Source organism: Oncorhynchus nerka, linkage group LG14, assembly GCF_034236695.1.
Source record: "Oncorhynchus nerka isolate Pitt River linkage group LG14, Oner_Uvic_2.0, whole genome shotgun sequence".
Taxonomy (NCBI): Eukaryota; Metazoa; Chordata; class Actinopteri; order Salmoniformes; family Salmonidae; genus Oncorhynchus; species Oncorhynchus nerka.
Window position 1 is genome coordinate 104,272,087 of NC_088409.1, and position 13,870 is coordinate 104,285,956.

Below are 13,870 nucleotides of genomic sequence, written 5' to 3' on the forward strand. Positions count from 1 at the left end.
TGTTCTCTTAACCGGGACACAGACATGTTCTCTTAACCGGGACACAGACATGTTCTCTTAACCATAACCGGGACACAGACATGTTCTCTTAACCGGGACACAGACATGTTCTCTTAACCATAACCGGGACACAGACATGTTCTCTTAACCATAACCGGGACACAGACATGTTCTCTTAACCAGGACAAGTTCTCTTATCCATAACCAGTACACAGACATGTTCTCTTATCCATAACCGGGACACAGACATGTTCTCTTAACCGGGACACAGACATGTTCTCTTAACCGGGACACAGACATGTTCTCTTAACCGGGACACAGACATGTTCTCTTAACCGGGACACAGACATGTTCTCTTAACCGGGACACAGACATGTTCTCTTAACGGGACACAGACATGTTCTCTTAACCGGGACACAGACATGTTCTCTTAACCATAACCGGGACACAGACATGTTCTCTTAACCGGGACACAGACATGTTCTCTTAACCGGGACACAGACATGTTCTCTTAACCGGGACACAGACATGTTCTCTTAACCGGGACACAGACATGTTCTCTTAACCGGGACACAGACATGTTCTCTTAACCGGGACACAGACATGTTCTCTTAACCATAACCGGGACACAGACATGTTCTCTTAACCGGGACACAGACATGTTCTCTTAACCGGGACACAGACATGTTCTCTTAACCGGGACACAGACATGTTCTCTTAACCGGGACACAGACATGTTCTCTTAACCGGGACACAGACATGTTCTCTTAACCGGGACACAGACATGTTCTCTTAACCGGGACACAGACATGTTCTCTTAACCGGGACACAGACATGTTCTCTTAACCGGGACACAGACATGTTCTCTTAACCCGGACACAGACATGATCTCTTAACCGGGACACAGACATGTTCTCTTAACCGGGACACAGACATGTTCTCTTAACCAAAACCGGGACACAGACATGTTCTCTTAACCAAAACCGGGACACAGACATGTTCTCTTAACCGGGACACAGACATGTTCTCTTAACCGGGACACAGACATGTTCTCTTAACCGGGACACAGACATGTTCTCTTAACCGGGACACAGACATGTTCTCTTAACCGGGACACAGACATGTTCTCTTAACCGGGACACAGACATGTTCTCTTAACCAAAACTGGGACACAGACATGTTCTCTTAACCATAACCGGGACACAGACATGTTCTCTTAACCATAACCGGGACACAGACATGTTCTCTTAACCGGGACACAGACATGTTCTCTTAACCGGGACACAGACATGTTCTCTTAACCGGGACACAGACATGTTCTCTTAACCATAACCGGGACACAGACATGTTCTCTTAACCATAACCGGGACAAAGACATGTTCTCTTAACCATAACCGGGACACAGACATGTTCTCTTAACCGGGACACAGACATGTTCTCTTAACCGGGACACAGACATGTTCTCTTACCCGGGACACAGACATGTTCTCTTAACCGGGACACAGACATGTTCTCTTAACCAAAACCGGGACACAGACATGTTCTCTTAACCGGGACACAGACATGTTCTCTTAACCGGGACACAGACATGTTCTCTTAACCATAACCGGGACACAGACATGTTCTCTTAACCGGGACACAGACATGTTCTCTTAACCGGGACACAGACATGTTCTCTTAACCGGGACACAGACATGTTCTCTTAACCAAAACTGGGACACAGACATGTTCTCTTAACCGGGACACAGACATGTTCTCTTAACCATAACCGGGACACAGACATGTTCTCTTAACCGGGACACAGACATGTTCTCTTAACCGGGACACAGACATGTTCTCTTAACCAAAACCGGGACACAGACATGTTCTCTTAACCGGGACACAGACATGTTCTCTTAACCGGGACACAGACATGTTCTCTTAACCATAACCGGGACACAGACATGTTCTCTTAACCGGGACACAGACATGTTCTCTTAACCGGGACACAGACATGTTCTCTTAACCGGGACACAGACATGTTCTCTTAACCAAAACTGGGACACAGACATGTTCTCTTAACCGGGACACAGACATGTTCTCTTAACCATAACCGGGACACAGACATGTTCTCTTAACCGGGACACAGACATGTTCTCTTAACCGGGACACAGACATGTTCTCTTAACCGGGAAACAGACATGTTCTCTTAACCGGGAAACAGACATGTTCTCTTAACCATAACCAGGACACAGACTTGTTCTCTTAACCGGGACACAGACATCTTCTCTTAACCGGGAAACAGACATGTTCTCTTAACCATAACCAGGACACAGACTTGTTCTCTTAACCGGGACACAGACATCTTCTCTTAACCGGGAAACAGACATGTTCTCTTAACCATAACCAGGACACAGACTTGTTCTCTTAACCGGGACACAGACATCTTCTCTTAACCGGGAAACAGACATGTTCTCTTAACCATAACCAGGACACAGACTTGTTCTCTTAACCGGGACACAGACATCTTCTCTTAACCGGGAAACAGACATGTTCTCTTAACCTCTTAAGTCGACCCTCTACTTTTTTGAACATTCTGTTAAAAATCGCGCAACATTTCAGCGCCCTGCTACTCATGCCAGGAATATAGTATATGCATTTGGTTAGTCTGTGTGGATAGAAATCACTGCTGTGGCTTTACCAGAACGGCATTTACATCGAAAAGCACAGGAAAAACTGATCACTGAAAATGGGAAAATATATCCATGCGCTACTTGAACCCATTGATAAAGGTGAACCACAATTAATTGACTGAGGTTGCAGTACCTACAGCTTCCACACGGTGTCTAGAGTCTTGTCATTTCCCTTCAAGTTTTTTCTTGGTCAAACACATTCAGGGCACCGTATCTCCTATGGTCTAGGACCGTTGAGTTTCTAGCCGGACATTTTTCCAGACGAACAGCTAATGATCGCCTCCTGATGAATTTTATCGCTTATTAACGTTTACTAATACCTAAAGTTGCATTACAAACGTATTTCGAAGTGTTTTGTGAAAGTTTATCGTCGACTTTTTGAATTTTAAAAAAATGACGTTACGTTTTGAAATGATGTTTTTTTCGTTTATCACACAGTCTACATATAACGATATCTAGGCTTTATATGGACCGATTTAATCGAAATAAAGACCCAAATAGTGTTTATGGGACATCTAGGAGTGCCAACAAAGAAGATGGTGAAAGGTAATGAATGTTTTCTATTTTATTGTGCGGTTTGTGTAACGCCGAAATGCTAATTATTTTGTTTACGTCCCCCTGTGGGTCTTTTGGGGTGTTGCATGCTATCAGATAATAGCTTCTCATGCTTTAAAGCGAAAAGCATTTTAAAAATCTGACTTGTTGCCTGGATTCACAACGAGTGTAGCTTTAATTCGATACCCTGCATGTGTATTTTAATGAACTTTTGAGTTTTAACTAATACTATTAGCATTTAGCGTAGCGCATTTGCATTTCCAGAGCTCTAGTTGGGACGCAAGCGTCCCGAGTAGAAGCAACAGGTTAACCGGGAAACAGACATGTTCTCTTAACCGGGACACAGACATGTTCTCTTAACCGGGACACAAACATGTTCTCTTAACCGGGACACAGACATGTTCTCTTAACCATAACCAGGACACAGACATGTTCTCTTAACCAGGACATGTTCTCTTATCCATAACCGGGACACAGACATGTTCTCTTATCCATAACCAGGACACAGACATGTTCTCTTATCCATAACCGGGACACAGACATGTTCTCTTATCCATAACCGGGACACAGACATGTTCTCTTAACCATCACCAGGACACAGACATGTTCTCTTAACCAGGACATGTTCTCTTATCCATAACCAGGACACAGACATGTTCTCTTATCCATAACCGGGACACAGACATGTTCTCTTATCCATAACCGGGACACAGACATGTTCTCTTATCCATAACCAGGACACAGACATGTTCTCTTAACCGGGACACAGACATGTTCTTGACCGGAACATGTTCTCTTAACTGGGACACAGACATGTTCTCTTAACCGGGACACAGACATGTTCTCTTAACCGGGACACAGACATGTTCTCTTAACCGGGACACAGACATGTTCTCTTATCCATAACCAGGACACAGACATGTTCTCTTAACCGGGACACAGACATGTTCTCTTAACCGGGACACAGACATGTTCCCTTAACCATAACCTGGACACAGACATGTTCTCTTAACCGGGACATGTTCTCTTAACCGGGACACAGACATGTTCTCTTAACCGGGACACAGACATGTTCTCTTAACCGGGACACAGACATGTTCTCTTAACCGGGACACAGACATGTTCTCTTAACCATAACCAGGACACAGACATGTTCTCTTAACCAGGACATGTTCTCTTATCCATAACCGGGACACAGACATGTTCTCTTATCCATAACCGGGACACAGACAAGTTCTCTTATCCATAACCGGGACACAGACATGTTCTCTTAACCGGGACACAGACATGTTCTTGACCGGGACATGTTCTCTTAACCGGGAAACAGACATGTTCTCTTAACCGGGACACAGACATGTTCTCTTAACCGGGACACAGACATGTTCTCTTAACCGGGACACAGACATGTTCTCTTATCCATAACCAGGACACAGACATGTTCTCTTATCCATAACCGGGACACAGACATGTTCTCTTATCCATAACCAGGACACAGACATGTTCTCTTAACCGGGACACAGACTTGTTCTCTTAACCGGGACACAGACTTGTTCTCTTAACCGGGACACAGACTTGTTCTCTTAACCGGGACACAGACATGTTCTCTTAACCGGGACATGTTCTCTTAACCGGGACACATATATGATTCTTGCAGCAATGGTAATATGTGCTATCACAGTGAAATTAAAGCTGACACAGTTATTCCTATGGCAGTAAACAGTGGTACGTCTCATCCTGTTTGTGGATTGTAGTACTAAACAGGTAATAGGGTGCGATATGGACTGTTACAGGGATCCTCATAGGACTGGACTGACTGTTACAGGGATCCTCATAGGACTGGACTGACTGTTACAGGGATCCTCATAGGACTGGACTGACTGTTACAGGGATCCTCATAGGACTGGACTGACTGTTACAGGGATCCTCATAGGACTGGACTGACTGTTACAGGGATCCTCATAGGACTGGACTGACTGTTACAGGGATCCTCATAGGACTGGACTGACTGTTACAGGGATCCTCATAGGACTGGACTGACTGTTACAGGGATCCTCATAGGACTGGACTGACTGTTACAGGGATCCTCATAGGACTGGACTGACTGTTACAGGGATCCTCATAGGACTGGACTGACTGTTACAGGGATCCTCATAGGACTGGACTGACTGTTACAGGGATCCTCATAGGACTGGACTGACTGTTACAGGGATCCTCATAGGACTGGACTGACTGTTACAGGGATCCTCATAGGACTGGACTGACTGTTACAGGGATCCTCATAGGACTGGACTGACTGTTACAGGGATCCTCATAGGACTGGACTGACTGTTACAGGGATCCTCATAGGACTGGACTGACTACAGGGATCCTCATAGGACTACAGGGATCCTCATAGGACTGGACTGACTGTTACAGGGATCCTCATAGGACTGGACTGACTGTTACAGGGATCCTCATAGGACTGGACTGACTGTTACAGGGATCCTCATAGGACTGGACTGACTGTTACAGGGATCCTCATAGGACTGGACTGACTGTTACAGGGTTACAGGGATCCTCATAGGACTGGACTGACTGTTACAGGGATCCTCATAGGACTGGACTGACTGTTACAGGGATCCTCATAGGACTGGACTGACTGTTACAGGGATCCTCATAGGACTGGACTGACTGTTACAGGGATCCTCATAGGACTGGACTGACTGTTACAGGGATCCTCATAGGACTGGACTGACTGTTACAGGGATCCTCATAGGACTGGACTGACTGTTACAGGGATCCTCATAGGACTGGACTGACTGTTACAGGGATCCTCATAGGACTGGACTGACTGTTACAGGGATCCTCATAGGACTGGACTGACTGTTACAGGGATCCTCATAGGACTGGACTGACTGTTACAGGGATCCTCATAGGACTGGACTGACTGTTACAGGGATCCTCATAGGACTGGACTGACTGTTACAGGGATCCTCATAGGACTGGACTGACTGTTACAGGGATCCTCATAGGACTGGACTGACTGTTACAGGGATCCTCATAGGACTGGACTGACTGTTACAGGGATCCTCATAGGACTGGACTGTTACAGGGATCCTCATAGGACTGGACTGTTACAGGGATCCTCATAGGACTGGACTGTTACAGGGATCCTCATAGGACTGGACTGTTACAGGGATCCTCATAGGACTGGACTGTTACAGGGATCCTCATAGGACTGGACTGACTGTTACAGGGATCCTCAAAGGACTGGACTGTTACAGGGATCATCATAGGACTGGACTGTTACAGGGATCCTCATAGGACTGGACTGTTACAGGGATCCTCATAGGACTGGACTGACTGTTACAGGGATCCTCAAAGGACTGGACTGTTACAGGGATCATCATAGGACTGGACTGTTACAGGGATCCTCATAGGACTGGACTGACTGTTACAGGGATCCTCATAGGACTGGACTGTTACAGGGATCCTCATAGGACTGGACTGTTACAGGGATCCTCATAGGACTGGACTGACTGTTACAGGGATCCTCATAGGACTGGACTGTTACAGGGATCCTCATAGGACTGGACTGACTGTTACAGGGATCCTCAAAGGACTGGACTGTTACAGGGATCCTCATAGGACTGGACTGACTGTTACAGGGATCCTCATAGGACTGGACTGTTACAGGGATCCTCATAGGACTGGACTGTTACAGGGATCCTCATAGGACTGGACTGACTGTTACAGGGATCCTCATAGGACTGGACTGTTACAGGGATCCTCATAGGACTGGACTGACTGTTACAGGGATCCTCAAAGGACTGGACTGTTACAGGGATCATCATAGGACTGGACTGTTACAGGGATCCTCATAGGACTGGACTGACTGTTACAGGGATCCTCATAGGACTGGACTGTTACAGGGATCCTCATAGGACTGGACTGACTGTTACAGGGATCCTCAAAGGACTGGACTGTTACAGGGATCATCATAGGACTGGACTGTTACAGGGATCCTCATAGGACTGGACTGACTGTTACAGGGATCCTCAAAGGACTGGACTGTTACAGGGATCATCATAGGACTGGACTGTTACAGGGATCCTCATAGGACTGGACTGTTACAGGGATCCTCATAGGACTGGACTGACTGTTACAGGGATCCTCAAAGGACTGGACTGTTACAGGGATCATCATAGGACTGGACTGTTACAGGGATCCTCATAGGACTGGACTGACTGTTACAGGGATCCTCATAGGACTGGACTGTTACAGGGATCCTCATAGGACTGGACTGTTACAGGGATCCTCATAGGACTGGACTGACTGTTACAGGGATCCTCATAGGACTGGACTGTTACAGGGATCCTCATAGGACTGGACTGACTGTTACAGGGATCCTCAAAGGACTGGACTGTTACAGGGATCCTCATAGGACTGGACTGACTGTTACAGGGATCCTCATAGGACTGGACTGTTACAGGGATCCTCATAGGACTGGACTGTTACAGGGATCCTCATAGGACTGGACTGACTGACTGTTACAGGGATCCTCATAGGACTGGACTGTTACAGGGATCCTCATAGGACTGGACTGACTGTTACAGGGATCCTCAAAGGACTGGACTGTTACAGGGATCATCATAGGACTGGACTGTTACAGGGATCCTCATAGGACTGGACTGACTGTTACAGGGATCCTCATAGGACTGGACTGTTACAGGGATCCTCATAGGACTGGACTGTTACAGGGATCCTCATAGGACTGGACTGACTGTTACAGGGATCCTCATAGGACTGGACTGTTACAGGGATCCTCATAGGACTGGACTGACTGTTACAGGGATCCTCATAGGACTGGACTGACTGTTACAGGGATCCTCATAGGACTGGACTGACTGTTACAGGGATCCTCATAGGACTGGACTGACTGTTACAGGGATCCTCATAGGACTGGACTGACTGTTACAGGGATCCTCATAGGACTGGACTGACTGTTACAGGGATCCTCATAGGACTGGACTGACTGTTACAGGGATCCTCATAGGACTGGACTGACTGTTACAGGGATCCTCAAAGGACTGGACTGTTACAGGGATTATCATAGGACTGGACTGTTACAGGGATCCTCATAGGACTGGACTGACTGTTATAGGGATCCTCATAGGACTGGACTAACTGTTACAGGGATCCTCATAGGACTGGACTGACTGTTACAGGGATCCTCATAGGACTGACTGTTACAGGGATCCTCATAGGACTGGACTGACTGTTACAGGGATCCTCATAGGACTGGACTGACTGTTACAGGGATCTTCATAGGACTGGTCTGACTGTTACAGGGATCCTCATAGGAATGGACTGACTGTTACAGGGATCCTCATAGGACTGGACTGTTACAGGGATCCTCATAGGACTGGACTGACTGTTACAGGGATCCTCAAAGGACTGGACTGTTACAGGGATCATCATAGGACTGGACTGTTACAGGGATCCTCATAGGACTGGACTGACTGTTACAGGGATCCTCATAGGACTGGACTGTTACAGGGATCCTCATAGGACTGGACTGACTGTTACAGGGATCCTCATAGGACTGGACTGACTGTTACAGGGATCCTCATAGGACTGGACTGACTGTTACAGGGATCCTCATAGGACTGGACTGACTGTTACAGGGATCCTCATAGGACTGGACTGACTGTTACAGGGATCCTCATAGGACTGGACTGACTGTTACAGGGATCCTCATAGGACTGGACTGACTGTTACAGGGATCCTCATAGGACTGGACTGACTGTTACAGGGATCCTCATAGGACTGGACTGACTGTTACAGGGATCCTCATAGGACTGGACTGACTGTTACAGGGATCCTCATAGGACTGGACTGACTGTTACAGGGATCCTCATAGGACTGGACTGACTGTTACAGGGATCCTCATAGGACTGGACTGTTACAGGGATCCTCATAGGACTGGACTGACTGTTACAGGGATCCTCAAAGGACTGAACTGTTACAGGGATCCTCATAGGACTGGACTGTTACAGGGATCCTCATGGGACTGGACTGACTGTTACAGGGATCCTCATAGGACTGGACTGACTGTTACAGGGATCCTCATTTGACTGGACTGACTGTTACAGGGATCCTCATAGGACTGGACTGACTGTTACAGGGATCCTCATAGGACTGGACTGTTACAGGGATCCTCATAGGACTGGACTGACTGTTACAGGGATCCTCATAGGACTGACTGTTACAGGGATCCTCATAGGACTGGACTGACTGTTACAGGGATCCTCATAGGACTGGACTGTTACAGGGATCCTCATAGGACTGGACTGACTGTTACAGGGATCCTCATAGGACTGACTGTTACAGGGATCCTCATAGGACTGGACTGACTGTTACAGGGATCCTCAGGACTGGACTGACTGTTACAGGGATCCTCATAGGACTGGACTGACTGTTACAGGGATCCTCATAGGACTGGACTGACTGTTACAGGGATCCTCATAGGACTGGACTGACTGTTACAGGGATCCTCAGGACTGGACTGTTACAGGGATCCTCATAGGACTGGACTGACTGTTACAGGGATCCTCATAGGACTGACTGTTACAGGGATCCTCATAGGACTGGACTGACTGTTACAGGGATCCTCATAGGACTGACTGTTACAGGGATCCTCATAGGACTGGACTGACTGTTACAGGGATCCTCATAGGACTGGACTGACTGTTACAGGGATCCTCATAGGACTGGACTGACTGTTACAGGGATCCTCATAGGACTGGACTGACTGTTACAGGGATCCTCATAGGACTGGACTGTTACAGGGATCCTCATAGGACTGGACTGACTGTTACAGGGATCCTCATAGGACTGACTGTTACAGGGATCCTCATAGGACTGGACTGACTGTTACAGGGATCCTCATAGGACTGGACTGACTGTTACAGGGATCCTCATAGGACTGGACTGTTACAGGGATCCTCATAGGACTGGACTGACTGTTACAGGGATCCTCATAGGACTGACTGTTACAGGGATCCTCATAGGACTGGACTGACTGTTACAGGGATCCTCATAGGACTGGACTGACTGTTACAGGGATCCTCATAGGACTGGACTGACTGTTACAGGGATCCTCATAGGACTGGACTGACTGTTACAGGGATCCTCATAGGACTGGACTGTTACAGGGATCCTCATAGGACTGGACTGACTGTTACAGGGATCCTCATAGGACTGACTGTTACAGGGATCCTCATAGGACTGGACTGACTGTTACAGGGATCCTCATAGGACTGACTGTTACAGGGATCCTCATAGGACTGGACTGACTGTTACAGGGATCCTCATACAGGGACTGGACTGACTGTTACAGGGATCCTCATAGGACTGGACTGACTGTTACAGGGATCCTCATAGGACTGGACTGTTACAGGGATCCTCATAGGACTGGACTGACTGTTACAGGGATCCTCATAGGACTGACTGTTACAGGGATCCTCATAGGACTGGACTGACTGTTACAGGGATCCTCATAGGACTGGACTGACTGTTACAGGGATCCTCATAGGACTGGACTGACTGTTACAGGGATCCTCATAGGACTGGACTGACTGTTACAGGGATCCTCATAGGACTGGACTGACTGTTACAGGGATCCTCATAGGACTGGACTGACTGTTACAGGGATCCTCATAGGACTGGACTGTTACGGGATCCTCATAGGACTGGATAGGACTGGACTGACTGTTACAGGGATCCTCATAGGACTGGACTGACTGTTACAGGGATCCTCATAGGACTGGACTGACTGTTACAGGGATCCTCATAGGACTGGACTGTTACAGGGATCCTCATAGGACTGGACTGACTGTTACAGGGATCCTCATAGGACTGACTGTTACAGGGATCCTCATAGGACTGGACTGTTACAGGGATCCTCATAGGACTGGACTGACTGTTACAGGGATCCTCATAGGACTGGACTGTTAGAGGGATCCTCATAGGACTGGACTGTTACAGGGATCCTTATAGGACTGGACTGACTGTTACAGGGATCCTCATAGGACTGGACTGACTGTTACAGGGATCCTCATAGGACTGGACTGACTGTTACAGGGATCCTCATAGGACTGGACTGACTGTTACAGGGATCCTCATAGGACTGACTGTTACAGGGATCCTCATAGGACTGGACTGACTGTTACAGGGATCCTCATTGGACTGGACTGACTGTTACAGGGATCCTCATAGGACTGGACTGTTACAGGGATCCTCATAGGACTGGACTGACTGTTACAGGGATCCTCATAGGACTGACTGTTACAGGGATCCTCATAGGACTGGACTGACTGTTACAGGGATCCTCATAGGACTGGACTGACTGTTACAGGGATCCTCATAGGACTGGACTGACTGTTACAGGGATCCTCATAGGACTGGACTGACTGTTACGGGGATCCTCATAGGACTGGACTGACTGTTACGGGGATCCTCATAGGACTGGACTGACTGTTACAGGGATCCTCATAGGACTGGACTGACTGTTACAGGGATCCTCATAGGACTGGACTGACTGTTACAGGGATCCTCATAGGACTGGACTGACTGTTACAGGGATCCTCATAGGACTGGACTGACTGTTACAGGGATCCTCATAGGACTGGACTGACTGTTACAGGGATCCTCATAGGACTGGACTGACTGTTACAGGGATCCTCATAGGACTGGACTGACTGTTATAGGGATCCTCATAGGACTGGACTAACTGTTACAGGGATCCTCATAGGACTGGACTGACTGTTACAGGGATCCTCATAGGACTGGACTGACTGTTACAGGGATCCTCATAGGACTGGACTGACTGTTACAGGGATCCTCATAGGACTGGACTGACTGTTACAGGGATCCTCATAGGACTGGACTGACTGTTACAGGGATCCTCATAGGACTGGACTGACTGTTACAGGGATCCTCATAGGACTGGACTGACTGTTACAGGGATCCTCATAGGACTGGACTGACTGTTACAGGGATCCTCATAGGACTGGACTGACTGTTACAGGGATCCTCATAGGACTGGACTGTTACGGGGATCCTCATAGGACTGGACTGACTGTTACAGGGATCCTCATAGGACTGGACTGACTGTTACAGGGATCCTCATAGGACTGGACTGACTGTTACAGGGATCCTCATAGGACTGGACTGTTACAGGGATCCTCATAGGACTGGACTGACTGTTACAGGGATCCTCATAGGACTGACTGTTACAGGGATCCTCATAGGACTGGACTGTTACAGGGATCCTCATAGGACTGGACTGACTGTTACAGGGATCCTCATAGGACTGGACTGTTAGAGGGATCCTCATAGGACTGGACTGTTACAGGGATCCTTATAGGACTGGACTGACTGTTACAGGGATCCTCATAGGACTGGACTGACTGTTACAGGGATCCTCATAGGACTGGACTGACTGTTACAGGGATCCTCATAGGACTGGACTGACTGTTACAGGGATCCTCATAGGACTGACTGTTACAGGGATCCCTCATAGGACTGGACTGACTGTTAGGGGATCCTCATAGGACTGGACTGTTACAGGGATCCTCATAGGACTGGACTGACTGTTACAGGGATCCTCATAGGACTGACTGTTACAGGGATCCTCATAGGACTGGACTGACTGTTACAGGGATCCTCATAGGACTGGACTGACTGTTACAGGGATCCTCAGGACTGGACTGACTGTTACAGGGATCCTCAGGACTGGACTGACTGTTACAGGGATCCTCATAGGACTGGACTGACTGTTACAGGGATCCTCACAGGACTGGACTGTTACGGGGATCCTCATAGGACTGGACTGACTGTTACAGGGATCCTCATAGGACTGGACTGACTGTTACAGGGATCCTCATAGGACTGGACTGACTGTTACAGGGATCCTCATAGGACTGGACTGACTGTTACAGGGATCCTCATAGGACTGACTGTTACAGGGATCCTCATAGGACTGGACTGTTACAGGGATCCTCATAGGACTGGACTGACTGTTACAGGGATCCTCATAGGACTGGACTGTTAGAGGGATCCTCATAGGACTGGACTGTTACAGGGATCCTCATAGGACTGGACTGACTGTTACAGGGATCCTCATAGGACTGGACTGACTGTTACAGGGATCCTCATAGGACTGGACTGACTGTTACAGGGATCCTCATAGGACTGACTGTTACAGGGATCCTCATAGGACTGGACTGACTGTTACAGGGATCCTCATTGGACTGGACTGACTGTTACAGGGATCCTCATAGGACTGGACTGTTACAACCACTTCCGGGTTGGAGCGAGCGGTCGCATCTGCACTCGGTCCGCAGGTAGTATTACATTTCATTACATTTCATTATAGTACAACGGTTTGATTTGTCTAATCTTAGCAATTTCTTCTTAGCTAGCTACATAGCCGTCTTTGTATCATAGATAATTGCGTAATTATCGTATTTCGTCGTCCTAACGCAGTCTACACTGCCCTGCAGCTAGCCAGCTAGCTAACGTCCACCGTTAGCTAGTCCACCGTCTACCGATTAGCAGCACAACTATTACACTCAACTGAACGACTTGATTAGTGTAGT